This window comes from Passer montanus, unplaced genomic scaffold (genome assembly GCF_014805655.1).
Source record: "Passer montanus isolate IOZ18808 unplaced genomic scaffold, ASM1480565v1 scaffold350, whole genome shotgun sequence".
Lineage (NCBI taxonomy): Eukaryota > Metazoa > Chordata > Aves > Passeriformes > Passeridae > Passer > Passer montanus.
Genome location: NW_024368264.1, coordinates 44,691 through 58,558, shown reverse-complemented (window position 1 = coordinate 58,558; position 13,868 = coordinate 44,691). Strand labels below are relative to the sequence as shown.

Here is a 13,868-nt window from a genome sequence, read left to right as displayed (position 1 = left end):
TGGCTCATCCCTCTCCTCCTTTTCCCAACTAATCTTTGCTCATCCATATTTTCCTTTTCCCAAAATGCTCCCAGGTCATCCCTCTCCTTTTCCCAAAACCCTCCTGGCTCATCCATCTCCTCCTTTTCCCGACTAATCTTTGCTCATTCCTCTCCTCTTTTTCCCAAAACGCTCCCGGCTCATCCCTCTCCTCCTTTTCCCAGACTTTCCGCTGGCCGGTGGCGACCAACATCGACGGGAATGAGATCCTGGAGATCCAGGTGTTCAACTACAGCAAAGTCTTCACCAACAGGTGAGTCCCTGCTTCCCACGGCCCGCACGGATCTCATCCCACGGGAAGAGGCGGCTCCGCTTCTGTTTTGAGGCATTCCCAGAGAATTCCTAGATCCCTGGCAGTGCCCAAGGAAAGGCTGGATTGCGCTGGGATCATGGGAAGAGCCCCAGGGATGGGATTGAAGGTCCCTGGATTCCATCAAATCAATTCCAGGATTCTGGGATCAAGGACACTCAGGATCCATCCCGAGGCATTTTTATGGAATTTGGGAATGGAAAAGGGAGGGGAGACCCTCCCTGGAGTCCCGAATTCCCAGTGAAGCCCCTGGATCCCAAAATTCCTACTCAAGGAGGAATCGGGATGGGAGGGAGAGGCTTGGGAAAGCTGATCCGGGCGCTCCATGAATAATTCAGGAGCAGCTGATGAAGGCCATTGATCAAAGGCCTGGAAAAAGGCGGGATACCTGATCCAGGACCTGATCCAGACCCTCCGGAATGACCAGGGAGTCACGTCCCAGCGGCTCCCTTTGTTCCCTTGTCCCCGTTGCTGTCACCAGCAGCCAATTCCTGGGAATGTGATCCTTGTTTGGCCTCATCCAGGTGCCTCTGGATCCTGGTGGGTTCATCCCGGCTCCAGAGGGTCGCCGGGAGCGTTCCCAAGGTGCTGAGTATCCACGGAGAAGGGATGAGGGAGAAGCCTCTTAAACCCCCAGACAGGTCACGACATCCCAAAAATCCTGTCCCCAGTTCCTGGATTGGGAATTTCTGGGCTGGGAATCTCTCCAGGACACATCCAAAGCATCCAGGAGCCACATCTCGCCCTTGGGTCATTTCCAGATGGAGATTCCCACTGGAAAAGCTCCATACGTGGGAAGGGTGAGAAATTGTGGGGCTTCCACATCCTGAATAAAATCCAGGAGATTCCCATGGCATGGAATAATCCATCTGACCCCATCCTGGAAAATTCTGGTGTGAGGTGGGATGACCTGGGTGGGAATACTGGGATCCTGCTGCAATTCAGATGTTTTGCATGGAGAGACCTTCAGAACCTCTTCAAAATTCCTGGGATGTTCTCCCACAGTTCCGTGCCGTGGGAGAGGCTGAATGGAGGAAATCTGAGATCCCAAATTGTTTTGGGATTTGAGCAGGAAAAGCCACCATGGGACGCTCCTGAGGGATGTGGGAATGGGAATCACACCCAGGAGAGGGGAAGATCCAGGGAAAAAAAACAGAGGCACACCCAGGGATGAATCCAAGAGGCAGCCGTGATCCGGGGCTGCGGAGCATCATCCCTGTGGTCCCATTCCCAAACCTTTGGGACAGCCTGGCCCAGCCTTTCCAAGCAGGTTTTCCTTGTGCAGAAAACAGGGACAACACTGGGCAGAGATCCCAATCCTTAAGGAATGGGCACAAAACCCAGGAGCTTTTGCTCCAGGGGGTTCTGCCTCCTCCTTGTCCCTGTTTTCCTCCAGAGCAACAACAGGATCTGGCCAAAGGCCCAAAGCCACATTTCAAACCTGGAGCAGAGATAATTTTCCTATGGAAAACCAATCCCACAGAAAAGAGGTGGTAGTTGCTCCGTTACTTGACAGGGACAAAATTATCCAGATTTGGAAGGGTTAAATCCATCCCTGGAGTCTCGGGGATGGAAATGGAGCTTTGTCCCAGACTTTGTTCTTCTCCAGCCATGGAGATCCTGGCACAGCTCGAGTTCTTTGTGTCTCCGGAGGGATCCTTGTTCTCATTCGGAAAAATCATCTGCAGAAAGTTATCTGGAGAAATAATACACAGAAAATTATCTGGAAAATCATCTGCAGAAAATTATCTGGAAAAATCATCTGTGGAAAATTTTCCAGAAAATTATCCATAGAAAATTATCCAGAAAATCATCTGTGGAAAATTATCTGGTGCAGGATCAGGAGAAGGGAAAAAATTAACTCCGGAGCTGGAGGGTTCCCTGTTGTCCCACTTCCCTTCCCACATGGAGTGGTTACATGGGATTTTGGGATGGAATTCCATGGAGATCCTGGCACAGCTCGAGTTCTTTGTGTCTCCAGAGGGATCCTTGTTCTCATTCGGAAAAATCACCTGCAGAAAATTATCTGGAAAAATAATACACAGAAAATTATCTGGAAAATCATCTGCAGAAAATTACCCGGAAAATAATCTGTGGAAAATTATCTGGAAAAATCATCTGCGGAAAATTTTCCAGAAAATTATCCAAGGAAAATTATCCAGAAAATCATCTGTGGAAAAATATCCGATGCTGGAGCAGGAGAAGGGAAAAAATTAACTCTGGAGCTGGAGGGTTCCCTGTTGTCCCACTTCCCTCCCCACATGGAGTGGTTACACGGGATTTCGGGATGGAATTCCTGGCTGTGAGGGGCTGGGGTGGAATTCCCAGGGACGCTGTGGCTGCCCCGTCCCTGGAAGTGTTAAAAAAAAAGTTGGATGGGACATGGAGCAATCTGGGATTGTAGAAGGTCAGGGTTGGAGTGGGATCAGCTTTCACGTCCTTCCCACCCAAGCCATTCCAGGATTCTGTGCTGGAATTCTTGGTGCCCAATCCCTGCCTGCAGCTCCTTGGGTGTGACCCTTTCAGCTCCAGCCACGTCAGATTTTGTGGAATTTTTAATTTCCAGATCCAAACACAGAGCGAGAGCCTGAGCACACCCAAACTACCTCTCCAGAAATCTCATCCCAAACTAAAATTCCTGGCAGGATATTTCCATACCCAGGGCTGACTTCCACTCACCTTCCAAAGGAAAAAATAATTTCTATTTATTGGGAATTTTTGCAAAAGTTTCCCAAAGAAAAAGGGGGAAGAAACTTGGCTGGAGCAACTTTTAGTACCTGGAGGCTGCTGAGCTGGAGTGCCCCACATTTCTCCAGGTATTCCAGGGGAAAATGAACCTGGAGTAATTACTGGCTCCTGCAAGTGGCGGGAAGGGGATAATTAGGAGGGAAGTGATTTTGGAAGCTCTAATTCCACAGTGTGAGACAATTCCAGATGAAGCTGCAATTTGGCTGGAGAGGGAAAAAGGCTCCAGAGAAAGCTCCAGGCAGGAGCTGCAAGAGGAAGGAGCTGGAATTAATCAGGATTGCCCAAGCAGGGATTTGGAAATCCATGGAAAAGCTGCAGGTTCCAAATTGGAATGGGCACCTTCCACTGTCCCAGGGTGCTCCAAGCCCCATCCAGCCTTGCCTTGGGCAATTCCATGAGGGTTCAGCAGGATAATTCCCTGGAGAAGGGGCCAAAAGGTGTGGAATCCCTCTGCTTTCCTTATCCCACCCTTCCAGGGGTTTCTGGAAGTGGGGAACAAACTGGGGTGGAGGTCCCAGGATTTGGCTGTTGTCAGTTCCAGGGGATGGGTGGATGGATGGATGGATGGATGGATGGATGGATCCATGGATCCATGGATCCATGGATGGATAGATGGATCCATGAATGGATGGATGGATGGATGGACGGACGGACGGATGGATGGATGGATGGATGGATGGATGGATGGATGGATGGATGGATCCACAGATGGGTGGATCCATGGATGAAGGGATGGATCCATGGATGGATGGCTGGAGAGAGGTATGGATGGTTATGTGGATGGATGGATGGATGGATGGATGGATGGATGGATGGATGGATGGAGGGATGGATCCATGGACGGATGGATATGCCATTCCCAAAAGCGGATGGATGGATGGATGGATGGATGGATGGATGGATGGATGGATGGATCCACAGATGGGTGGATCCATGGATGAAGGGATGGATCCATGGATGGATGGCTGGAGAGAGGTATGGATGGTTATGTGGATGGATGGATGGATGGATGGATGGATGGATGGATGGATGGATGGATGGATGGATATGCCATTCCCAAAAAAGAGCCTCTCCCTGGCTTCAGGAGCAGACCTTGCCCATGGATCAAACAGTATCCAAAGGCTGAGGGAGCAGAGGAGGGAAAATGGGATTTCCTGGGCTGGAGGATGCTCCTGGCACAGGAACCTGGAATTTTGGCACTTGGAAAACTTCAGTGCTGGCAAAGCCTGACTGGATTAGTGGGATTCACCATCCCCCCAGTGTCCCTGGAATCGCCTCAGGGACACAGGAGGCATCCCTGGAAGTTGGGATGCACCATGAGGGCAAATCCTGGTGGGTCCTGGGATTTGGAGCATCCCAAACTCCCTGATCCCGGGATTTGAGCGAGCTCCAGGTACAGAACCAGTCTGGCTGGGGTTGGAAACGAGCTGCTCCTCAGGGCTGATAAAATTACAGATGACCCAGAAAATTTCCCTTTTTTCCATCAGCAGAAACGGCGGGGAAGGGAGGGAGCAGGGCCCTGATGAATTATGGAACACTCGGAATTGAACGGCGGCACAGACAAGTCCTGAATTTTTAATTCCGTCTTGCTCGGATCCTGCCGGGGGGAGCGGCCTGGGAAGGATCCGAGGAAGGACAGGAGCTTCTCTGGGGAACCTGTGCCAGGGCTCGCCACCTCCACAGCCAGGAATTCCTTCCCAAGATCCCATCTGTCCCTGCCTTCTGCTGCAGGGCTTGGAATGGCTCTGGGTTTGCAATGGATTCATGGAATGCTTTGGGTGGGAAGGGACCTTAAGGATCGTCCCATTCCAAGCTTGACACCTTCCACTATCCCAGGTTGCTCCAAGCCCCATCCAACCTGGCCTTGGACACTGCCAGGGATCCAGGGATCCTCTGGGAATTTCAGCCAGGAATTCCTTCCCAAGATCCCACAATCCCAAGCTCCTCTTTCCCACTGGAAGCTCCTGGCCCTCCAGGTCTTGTCCCCAGTCCCTCTCCAGCTCTCCTGGAGCTCCTTCAGATCCTGGAAGGGGCTCCAAGGATCTCCCTGTGTCCTACTCCTCTCCAGTTGGACATTCCCAGCTGTCCCAGTCCCTGGAGCAGCTCCAGGGCATCCTCTGGACTCATTCCAAAGCTCCAGATCCTGATGTTGGATCCTGCAGCTGGAGCAGCTCTGCAGGGGGGATATTCCAGGAGGAATTTCCTGTTCCTTCCTCAGCCCTCTCCGGGCATTGAGCACCTGGGAGCCCACAGCCCCTGGATCCATCTGGATCCAAGAGGAGCAGGGAAGCCACCACCACGCCTGTGAATGTTCTGGATTCCAAACAGGTTAAAAAAGAGGGAGAGCTGCAAGAATCCAGGGCCCTGAATGCTCCACCCCTGAAGAAAAGCTGGAATTGGCCTGGAAGATCCTTGAGGGACCATTCCAACTCAGGATATTCCATGGAACAAACCCAAGGAATACTTTCCAAAACAAAAGTGCTGCTGCTCTGGCAGACGGGGGATAATGTTGTTTTCCAAACCCTGAAATCCAAGTGGATAAAGCAGTTTTTCCTCAGCTTGGAGAAGAGGAAGGACGTTTCCATGGGATGCATTATTTCTTCTGGGTTGCGAATTATGGAGCAAACAAAGGAAAGGTTTTCCTGTTCCATATCCTGCGGGGCACCTTGGAGACAGAGCTCTGCCGGGATTGATCTGTGCTTGGAATGTGGAAAATGAGGGATGGAGGTGGAAATCCTGCAGGGACCTGGAGGGGCTGGAGCATGTCCAGGGAAGGGAACAGAGCTGGGAAGGGAATGGAGCCCCAGGAGAGGCTGAGGGAGCTGGCAAGGGGCTCAGCCTGGAGAAAAGGAGGCTCAGGGGGGACCTTTCCCCTCTCCACAACTCCCTGGGAGGAACCAGAAGGGATCGGGATCTGCTCCCAGGGAACAGGGACAGGATGAGAGGAAATGGCCACGGGGAGGCTCAGGTGGATCGGGCTCTGCTGCCAGGGAACAGGGACAGGATGAGAGGGAATGGCCGCGGGGAGGTTCAGGCTGGATTTTAGGAATAATTCCTTCACATCATTGGAGCTTGGAGTCACCTTGGATGGTGGAAAGAATCAGGATGAGCTCCAAGGTGCATTCCCACCCAACACATTCCTTGATTCCATGATGTGGTGCAGCTGGATGAGGGACAGTCCCTGCTCCTTATCTGAGTCACCAGCATGGAAAATTAAGGATATAACAAAGTTAAAGGTGTCCACTGTGGACATTCCATATGGAAAAGGCACTTTGGGATCCCGCAGCGGCGTCCCAGGAATTTGAGAGTGATGGTTCCCCAATCTCCTTCTTTCCTTTTCCCAACAGCATTCCCTTGGAATGGCTCCTCTCCTGGCTTCTCCTTTTCCCATCACCTCCACTGAACCTCAATCTGGGAATCTCACCTCTCCCTCTTCCTAAAGAAAATGGGAAACAAATCCTTTTTCCTGTGAAAACCCGTGCTGGTGGGTGAGAGCTCACGGGATTTCCTGTCCTTTGCTCCGCAGGCTCATCGGGACGTTCCGGATGGTCCTGCAGAAGGTGGTGGCGGAAGGGCAGCTGGAGGTGACGGACACGCTCATCGATGACAACAATTCCGCCATCCAGGTGGGTCACCGAGGCCAACATTCCCATAATTCCCGGATCCATGCGTCCGTGTCTCTGCTGAACCTGTGGGAACAGGGATGTCGGTGTTCCTTGCCTTGATCCCGTTATTCCTTGATGACGTTACTCTGAAAGGACGAGGCAGCCGGGAATGTCTGGAGGGTGCACAGAGAAAACCAAATTGGAAAAAGAAGTTTGGGACTGGGAAAAAACAGGGATGGACCCGAGCATGGACAGGGAGAAGCAGAGCCCAGGATGGAATCACTGAATTCCAGACTGGTTTGGGTGGGAAGGAACCTTATATCCCACCCCATTCCAATCCCAACACCTCCCACCATCCCAGGGTGATCCAACATTTCCTGGGACACTGCCAGGGATCCAGGGATTCTCTGGGAATTCCAGCCCAGCTAAGAATTCCTTCCCAAGCTCCCCTTTCCCACTGGAAGCCATTCCCTGCCTCCTGGCCCTCCAGCCCTTGCCCAAATCCCAGCTCTCCTGGAGCCTCTGCAAAAGGCTCCAAGGATTCCCTGGATCCTTCCCTAATCCAGCTGCACATTCCCAGCCCTCCCAGCCTGGCATCCCCATCCTGAATCCTCTCTGAGAAGGAATTTCAGGAACAAGGGGGTTCACTTGGAATCTCTGGACTCCAGGAAGGGTCTCCCTTCCTCCTTCCTCCCTTTTACATCCCAAACTCCCACAAAAAATCCCACTGGATGCATTCTGAGTGTCCTTTATTATGGAATCATGGAATGGTTGGGATTGAAAGGGACCTTAAAGCTCATCCAGTTCCACCCCTTTCCAGGGGGCAGGGACAGGTGGGATATTGGGAAGGAATTCCTGGCTGGGAGGGTGGGAAGGAGCTGGGCTGGAATTCCCAAAGGAGCTGTGACCACCCCTGGATCTCTGGGAATGTCCAAGGCCAGGTTGAATGGGGCTTGGAGCAGCCTGGGACAGTGGAAAGTGTCTGGAATGAGATGGGATTTAAATTCCCTTCCCACCCAAACCAGCCTGGGATTCCAGGATTCCATCCCAAGCCCTGGCCAGGCTAGGAGGCCAACAGGAATTCCTTTGCCACCAGAAATTTGGGAGGATTCAACTTCCATCCATTGATTTCCCTCTCTGCCCTTTGTGCCACCGAATGATCCTAAAAATCCGGGATTTTTCTCCCTTGGAGGGCGATTTTCATCAGGCAAATTCCCAACAAACCAGCGAGCAGCTGGAATTCTTTTTCCCAAGCGCATCTGCACTCCTTGCGTTTCCCCTCCCTCCTCAGGACTGCATTTCTGGATTTTATTGGTTCCACTCCCTCTATCCCCCCACAGGAGCAGCCACTTAATGAAATCCTGCTTGCCTCCCTGCGAATTCCAAGAATTCCTGCCCCTGTCCTTGGTGCTGGATGAGGCAGCGCCTTCCTGGGAAAAAGGCGGGGGGTGGCTGGTTTTTAATGGAACCCCCGGGGTTGGATATCAGGATCAGAAATAGCTGCGTTTCCAAGCCAGTTCCAAAACTCCGTTTCCATGGGAAACGGCTCCCGGGAGATGGGAGAGCAGCGAGGGAAACGGCGGCTGCTCCGAACAGGGGGGGATTTTCTTTTGGGATGGGGGCTCGGGATCAGGGGTGCGCTCCCAGACTGGTGGATCTCATCCTGCTCTTCCCAGAGGGGTGTGGAAATGTCCACAAGGACATTCAGGATCCATCCCAGGGGATTTTTATGGAATTGGGGGATGGAAAAGGGAAGGGAGACTCTTCCTGGAGTCCACAATTCCCAGTGGAGCCTCTGGATCCTGAAATTCCTTCTTAAGGAGGGATCAGGATGGGAATGGATCCAATGGCAGGCTGGGAGAGCTGGGAATGTGCAGCTGGATCAGGGAAGGATCCAGGGAATCCTTGGAGCTTTTCCAGAGGCTCCAGCAGAGCTGGGATTTGGGCAAGGGCTGGAGGGCCAGGAGGCAGGGGATGGCTTCCTGTGTGAAAGGGGAGCTTGGGATTGTGGGATCTTGGGAAGGAATTCCCAGCTGGACTGGCATTCCCAGAGAATCCCTGGATCCCTGGCAGTGTCCCAGGAAAGGTTGGATGGGTTGGAGCACCCTGGGATCATGGAAAGTGTCCCTGGAATGGGACAAGGGGAGCTTGGGATGGTGGGATCTTGGGAAGGAATTCTTAGCTGGGCTGGAATTCCCAGAGAATCCCTGCATCCTTGGCAGTGTCCAAGGAAAGGCTGGACAGGGCTTGGAGCACCCTGGGATCACAGGAAGTGTCCCTGGGATGGGATTGAAGGTCCATGGATCCCATCCCAACCATTCCAGGATTCTGGGATCAAGGACACTCAGGATTCATCCTGAGGAATTTTTATGGAATTTGGGGATGGAAAAGGGAAGGGAGAGGGAAGGATCCAGGGAATCCTTGGAGCCACTTCCCAATCCCAAAGGAGCTCCAGGAGAGCTGGGATTTGGGCAAGGGCTGGAGGGCCAGGAGGCAGGGAATGGCTTCCAGTGGGAAAGGGGAGCTTGGGATTGTGGGATCTTGGGAAGGAATTCCTGGTGGGGCTGGAATTCCTAGAGAATCCCTGGATCCCTGGCAGTGTCCAAGGCCAGGCTGGATCACCCTGGGATGGTGGGAGGTGTTGGGATTGGAATGGGGTGGGATTTAAGGTCCTTTTCCACCCATCCCGAGGCAGTTTCTGGGAACAGAAATTTTTCCATGATGGAACCCGAAGGAAAGGTTGGAAATAGTTTTCCTTTTTTTTTCCTGGCTGAGAACCTTCCCTGGCAGCTCCCTGATGGTGGGATCTTGGGAAGGAATTCCCGGCTGGGCTGGAATTCCCAGAGAATCCCTGGATCCCTGGCAGTGTCCAAGGCCAGGCTGGATCACCCTGGGGTGTTGGGAGGTGTTGTGATTAGAATGGGGTGGGATTTAAGGTCCTTTTCCACCTATCCCGAGGAAGTTTCTGGAAGCAGCCTCATTGTTCCATAATGGAACCCAAAGGAAAAGTTGGAAATCCTTTTCCTTTTTTTCCAGGCTGGTTGAGAACCTCCCCTGGCAGCTCCCACCCTCCCTCCTGACTTTATTGCCTTGGCCAGGAGATTAAAAAACTCTGGGAACGCCGGAGCCAGGAGCAAAATTCCGGCCGTGTCCATTCTCCTACAACAGCAAAGCCGGGATGGCTCTGAATTAATTTTTTTTCTCAAGAATCAGGGGAAAAAAATCCATAAAAATCAATTTAAAATCCCCACGGAAATATCAACCTCTCCCAGCTCTGCAGGGAGTTTTCTCCTTCTTAATTTTCTTTCCCAGTCCATTGTTTCCAACAGGAATTTCTCCTAATTTCAACCCACACCTCCTAATTGCCCTTCCAAGGCATGATCCCACTCATCCCACAGATCTTTCACTTTGTTATATCCTTAATTTTTCCTGCCTTGAAAGGATTTTTTAGCTCCCAAATCCAGCTGGAAAAGGAGATTTTAACCCCAAAATGTCTGAAAATGTGGAAAAACTGAATATTCCAACTTTGACTCCTGTTTTTCCCCCTCATTTCCTGTTTTTTGTTTTTTTTTTTTCTGTTCTCCAATAGCTTTGGGGGAAAAACTACGTGTGATTGACTCAAATTTGTATTTTGCAAAAAAAAAAAAAAAGAAAAAAAAAAAAAAAGGAAGGGGGGAAAAACTACGTGTGATTGACTCAAATTTGTATTTTGCAAAAAAAAAAAAAAAGAAAAAGAAAAAAAAAGGAAGATTAATCAATCAAAACCTTCCCCCAGAGCTCCATTCCCAGCTGGGACTGAGTCACCCTTTGGCTGTCACGTGCGGGATGCACAGAATCCCTCTGGAATTGTTGCTCTCTTCCCAAATCTTGGATTTTCCAGCTTTACAGCATCCCCCTTGTTTGGAGCAGGTGGGGAGGCTGCACCTCCTTTTAAAATAAACGTGGAAAAAAGAGGATTTCTGTAAGAAATTTCTCCACTCCTCATTTTTTAACCTTTTAATTTTTTTTTCTTTTTTTTTATTTTGTTCTAAAATCTGTTGGTTTTGAACCCAAAATAACAGATAATTTCTCCATGGAAGCAGAGTGGAGGTGGAAAAGTGCTTTTTCCTTGTACTTAAATCTTGTCAGCAGCTGATGGCTTTTCAAAAGAGGCATTTTCTAGGAAGAAGGAATTGGGAATTGATTTTTTTCCCCCAATTTACTTTGCCCAAACCTGAGCTTTTAGAAGGACTTTGGCCATGGGAGCAAAGGCAACGGGATGAAATTCCATGGATTTGATTCCATTTGGAATGCAGGGAATGATTTTAGGGGGGGAAAAAGGGAAATATGTTAGGGAGAAAAAAGGAAATATTTTAGGGAGAAAAAAAAGGAAAGATTTTAGGGAGAAAAAAAAGGAATGATTTTAGTGAGAAAAAAAAGGAAATATTTTAGGGAGAGAAATTAAATATTTTAGAGAGAAAAAGAAAAGATTTTAGGGAGAAAAAGAAAATATTTTAGGGAGAAAAATACTTGAAAGCTTCAGTCTTGAATTTGCTGCAACCTGGAGTAAATTGGGAATGACCACATGGAAAAGGGAGAGGAACTTACCTGGAGTTGGTTCATCCAGAGAGGTTTAGATCAGAGATTGGATATGGGATTTTGGGAAGGAATTCCTGCCTGGCCTGGATTTCCCAGATCAGCTGTGGCTGCCTCTGGATCCCTGGCAGTGTCCAAGGGAAGGTCGGACATTGGGGTTGGAGCACCCAGGAAGGTGGAATGGGAATGGGGTGGGTTTTAAGGCCCTTTCCCACCCAAACCATTCCAGGATTCCGTGATCCATGAGAAGTTTGAGATGAGGCTTGGACACGGCCAGTGCCAGGTCCCTTCGTGTCCCCAAGCCCCCCCTGGTCTGTCATGGCCACTCTGGGAAATCCAAACTAGAATCAATCCAAGGCTCCCCAGGGATGCCCATTCCTAAAAACCCCTGTGCTGCCTGGAGACAGGACCAGGCTGGAGTGAAGCACCACAAATCCATGGATTAGCAGTATCCCAGGGTAAAATTCCCAAAAAAAGCGATGGACCAGGGAACAGAGCTCCACCAGCTCCATCTGCTCCTGGTGCCTCCAGCTGCTCCCCAGGGATGCCCATTCCTAAAAACCCCTGTGCTGCCTGGCTGCAGTGATGCCTCACAAATCCATGGATTAGCAGTATCCCAGGGTAAAATTCCCAATGAAGTGGTGGACCAGGGAAAGGGCTCCACCAGAAACTGCCTCCATCTGCTCCTGGTGCATCCAGCTGCTCCCCAAGGCTCCCCATTCTTAAAAAAACCCTGCCCAGCCTGGAGACAGGACCAGGCTGGAGTGAAGCACCCCAAATCCATGGATTAGCAGTATCCCAGGGTAAAATTCCCAATGAAGTGGTGGACCAGGGAAAGGGCTCCACCAGAAACTGCCTCCATCTGCTCCTGGTGCCTTCAGCTGCTCCCCAAGGCTCCCCAGGGATGCCCATTCCTAAAAACCCCTGTGCTGCCTGGAGACAGGACCAGGCTGGAGTGAAGCACCCCAAATCCATGGATTAGCAGTATCCCAGGGTAAAATTCCCAAAAAAGCGATGGACCAGGGAACAGAACTCCCCCAGGAGCCGGCTCCATCTGCTCCTGGTGCCTTCAGCTGCTCCCCAAGGCTCCCCAGGGATGCCCATTCCTAAAAAACACCCTGCCCAGCCTAGAGACAGGACCAGGCTGGAGTGAAGCACCACAAATCCATGGATTAGCAGTATCCCAGGGTAAAATTCCCAATGAAGTGGTGGACCATGGAGCTCAGCTCCACCAGGGACTGGCTCCATCTGCTCCCTGTGCCTCCAGCTGATCCCTGGGTTTGCAGCTTTTCCAGGCTTTTCCTTCTCCTGGCTCTGCTGCCGCTGGTCTGGGATGCACCAGGAATTCCTGGTGAATCAGGACCATGGTCAGATCCCTCTCTGGCCCAAAGGTGCTTTCCAGGTGTCCAGATGTTGAAACCCTTTGTAGAGAGACGGGGCTCCATTTTTGGTTTGTTGGAGAGAAGTGCTGTAGAGTTCAGGGTTTGAGAGAAAATATAGATAAGAACTGTGAAACATCTGAGTCCCAACAAGAAATTGCAACAAGAAATTGTGATTTAATTCCTTGGCAGAAGAAAATAAGCAAAGAATTCTCATCCAGGAAGAGAGAAACTTCAGGATCAGCAAGGCTAATACACCCAACAGCCGATGCTCTTCCCGCTTTTTGGATTTCTCGGGATATTCCATGGGCGCTGATATATGGGGCAAGATGGAGGTTTTAGGGAAGTGGCTGATCCTTCTTCTTCACCTTCTTCTTCATTTTCTTCACCTTCTTCTTCTTCACCTTCTCCTTCTTCACCTTCTTTTTCCTGCTGCCCTCGGAGGATCCAGGGAACAGCTCCAGGTGAGGATGGGATCCAGGTGGCCTCCAGCAGGTCCTGGAGCTCCTGGAGCAGAGCTGGACTTCCAGGATTGTGGCACTTGGAGAGAAAATGTAATTCCATCCTGATCTCAAGGCGATCAGGATGGAATCACAGATCCAGATCAAAGGTCTGGATGGGATTAAAAGGCCTTGTAGAGAGACGGGGCTCCATTTTTGGTTTGTTGGAGAGAAGTGCTGTAGAGTTCAGGGTTTGAGAGAAAATATAGATAAGAACTGATAAACATCTGAGTCCCAACAAGAAATTACAACAAGAAATTGTGATTTAATCCCTTGGCAGAAGAAAATAAGCAAAGAATTTTCTTCCAGGAAGAGAGAAACTTCGGGATCAGCAAGGCTAATACACCCAACAGCCGATGCTCTTCCCGCTTTTTGGATTTCTCGGGATATTCCATGGGCGCTGATGGTGTCTCCCTGTCTTGCAGACCAGCATCTCCATAGAGATCCGCCAGGGCTCACTGGTGAATCCATTGGCAATTCTCCAGGTGAAGGTGGGATCCAGGTGACCTCCAGCAGGTTCTGGTGCTCCACCACACCTGAAGAGAGCTGGACTTCCAGGATTGTGGAATACTTGGAGAGAAAATGTCATTCCATCCTGATCCAGAGGGGATGAAAAGTCTGGATGGGGGTCAGGGCTCACTGGTGGATCCATGGGAAAGCTGCAGGTGAGGGTGGGATTCAGGTGAGCCACCAGCAGGTCCTGGTGCTCCAC

At 50.7% G+C, this 13,868-nt stretch overlaps 1 long non-coding RNA gene across 1 annotated transcript; it reads left to right on the top strand.

The window, feature by feature from the left end:
• The first annotated feature begins 194 nt into the window (after nucleotides 1–194).
• Nucleotides 195–13,609, top strand: LOC120505716. The gene is made up of 3 exons (XR_005628286.1): nucleotides 195–292; nucleotides 6,624–6,723; nucleotides 13,582–13,609. It is a non-coding gene; the product is annotated as an uncharacterized LOC120505716 (long non-coding RNA).
• Nucleotides 13,610–13,868: the final 259 nt, after the last annotated feature.